Below are 3125 nucleotides of genomic sequence, written 5' to 3'. Positions count from 1 at the left end.
TTTGTGGGAGAAGCCAGCTGGAGCCCCTGCCTAACGTTTGAGGCAGGGAGGCTTGCTGGGAGGATTTCATCTTCAGGACCGGGTGCCGAGAGGAGCTGCTGTTTACGTAAGTAGGCTCAGCCCCGGGGGAGAAGATGGCAGATGGCCAGGAGTCATACTCAGTCCCTTTTGCAAAGCTGAATGGAAGCAACTGGGAGGAGTGGTCAAGGAAGCTGAAGGCCTGGCTGGTAGCCAAGGGTCTGTGGGAGGCGATCTAAGGGCCCCCACAGCAAGCTGCAGCCGGAGCTGCAGCAGCGGTTGTTGCAGCTGCCCAAGCCTCACAGAGGAAAGACCAGGAAGCCCTAGAAGCTATCGTGCTCAGTTTGGAGGGCTCACAGCTACCTTTGGTGGAGGGTCTTGACAGTGCCCAGGCTGTTTGGCAGGAGCTGGAGAGGGTTTGCCGAGAAACCAGAGCGGAAGCCAAAAGCCACATCCCCAGATGCAGTACAGCCTCAAGGAGAGCTGCTGGCAAGGTTGGGGGGGCAGAGAAGACCAAAGGCAAGTTTGCAAAGTTTTCCACCAGTCGTTTGTGTGACGAGGAGGAACGCCGTCTCAGAGAGGGCCGAGCTGGCGCAGGGTGCCCTGCTGGCAACAGAGGGGGGGCCAAGCCAGAAGGCACAGTTCAGGCTTTTTCCACTCGTCGTTGTTTTGTCTGCGGGTCTGTTGACCATTTGCGTCGATCCTGTCCGAGGAGAGCTAGAGAGGCCGGGCAGGATGTCTCCAAGGTCACTTCCCATGGCAGTCAGCCAAGTACTCGTGGCAGCCAGCCAGGTTTCCATGGCAGCCAGTCTAGGAGAGGAGGCCAGCGTGGGAATGTGACAGAGGAAGTGAGAAGGACGGTTCTTCTTATCACCTAGCTGCCTCTATGGCAATGCTGAGGGACAACTCCAGTGAGGGCAGCATGCTGCGTTGGGTCATCGACTCAGGAGCCAGCCATCACCTGATGCCATCACCACCTGGTGGCGAAATGTGGAACTGCAGGGCTGTTTCAACTGGGAAAACAGTCAGTCTTGCTGATGGCTCACAGAGACAATTAACTACTATTGGCAATGTGTTTGTTTCTTTTTTACAGGCAGAGCTGGAAGTCTACGTTGTGCCAGGAATGAAGTGTTGTCTTTTATCTGTATCTGCTCTTGTAAAGGAGGGTTATAAGGTTTGCTTTGAAAATGATGTCTGTTCTATTTCCAGGGGTGGGAAACAACTGGTCAATGTTGCATGTCAGAACAACCTCTTTGTTCTGGAGACACCTCTGGAGGGTAAGGGGGACGCTGAGACAGCACAGGCGCGGTGTGCTAACGTTCCCACACATGATTCGTGTGCTCACTTGTGGCACAGGAGAATGTCGCATAGCTGTTGGAAATATATCCAGAAGTTACCGGAATGCACTGAGGGTTGCAAGATGAAAGCGTGTGATAGATTTTTGGATTGTAGGGCATGCAAAAGAGCAAAGATAAAAAGGTGCAGTTATCCCAGATCGGAGAGGGTAACCACAAGGCCTTTTGAGCTAGTGCATACAGACCTTTGTGGACCCATGCCAGTGCCAAGTCTGGGCGGAGCCAGGTATGCGCTCACGCTGACAGATGATTTTTCGAGGAACGGCTGGATCTTCTCGCTGAAACGGAAAAGCGAGGCGGCACAACTGATCAAAGACTGGGTTGCGGCGGTGGAACTACAGTTTTCCACCAAGGTGCAGAGCTTTCAGAGCGACCGAGGTGGAGAGTTCACCGGGTCTGCTCTGCAGAGTTTCTTCCGCCAGACGGGGATAAGTCACAGGTTGACGGTTGCTTTTTCTCCTCAGGAGAATGGCATAGCGGAGCACAGGAACAAAACACTAGCTGAGGCAGCTGACGCTCTACTGTTTGACTCTGGTTTGCCTCAGAGCTTTTGGGCCGAAGCTTGGAAAGCTGCCAGCTTCACTTTGAACAGGTCCTATAGCTCTGTTGTAGGAGACACACCCTATTTTCTGCTGCACCGGAAGAAGCCCAAGGTGCAGTTCTTCCGTGTGTTTGGTTGCGAAGCTTGGGTGCTTGTGCCAAAGGCTCAACGCAAGAAAGGTGACCCGAGGTCCCGGAAAATGATCTTTTGTGGGCACGAGCCTGGGACAAAAGGGTGGAGGTTTGCCTATCCAGAAGGCGATCAGTCCAGGATTCTAGTCAGCAGAAGTGCTGAGTTCTGTGAGCAGAGTGGTTGGTCAAGGATCCATGCGAATCCTGACGTTCTCTCAGAGTGTCTGTCTGATTCTGCTGAGGAATGAGAGTTAGAAGTTGAACCTGTTGATGAGGACCAGGTCTCTGACCAGGGTCAAGAACAGGGAGGGGCATCTCCACAGGTTGTTAAAAGAGAGCCCAAAAGTGAGCCTTCGTCTCCCGTTAGTAAAGTGCAGAAGGCCAGAAGACGCAGTAAGTCAGAGGGGGAGTCTTCTGATGTCAGAGACACACTAGCTGGCCCCAGTGGGTCAGAGGGAGCACTTGAGACAGTGCTCAGACGTTCCACATGCACTACAAAGGGGGTACCACCTGAGAGGTTTGAGGTCACCAGCGTGTGGGTTGGTTTAGCGCAGTGCGAACCAGAAAGTTTTGAGGAGGTTCAACAGTTGCCTGAAGAAGAAGCCAGGAAGTGGCAAGAGGCAATGGGAAAGGAGTTGAACTCAATGAGGTCCTTAGGTGTGTTCTCCACCACGAAGCTGCCAGAGGGCAAGCAGGCTGTGAGCTGTCATTGGGTTTACAGGATTAAGCCCACAGTGTCTGGAGAACCACAGTACAAGGCGAGGCTTGTAGCCAGAGTGTTCACGCAGAGAAGGGGGCTGCATTACACCGAAGTGTATGCTCCTACTTCCCGGAGTGAGACTCTGTGCGTGCTTTTAGCAGTAGCTGCTCAAAGAGGGCACCAAGTGCACCACTTTGATGTGGATGTGGCTTATTTGAACTCGGATTTGAAGGAGGATCTGTACATGTTACCTCCTCCAGGGTTTGAGGGCAATGAGCCAGGTGTTGTGTGGAAGCTGCACAAGTCAATTTATGGTTTGAAACAGTCAGCCAGAAACTGGAACATGTGCCTGAATGAAGCTCTGGAAAGTTTGGGTTTCC

This window comes from Podarcis pityusensis, assembly GCF_964106645.2.
Source record: "Podarcis pityusensis genome assembly, chromosome: W".
In the NCBI taxonomy this organism is placed as follows: domain Eukaryota; kingdom Metazoa; phylum Chordata; class Lepidosauria; order Squamata; family Lacertidae; genus Podarcis; species Podarcis pityusensis.
This window is presented reverse-complemented; position numbering follows the sequence as displayed.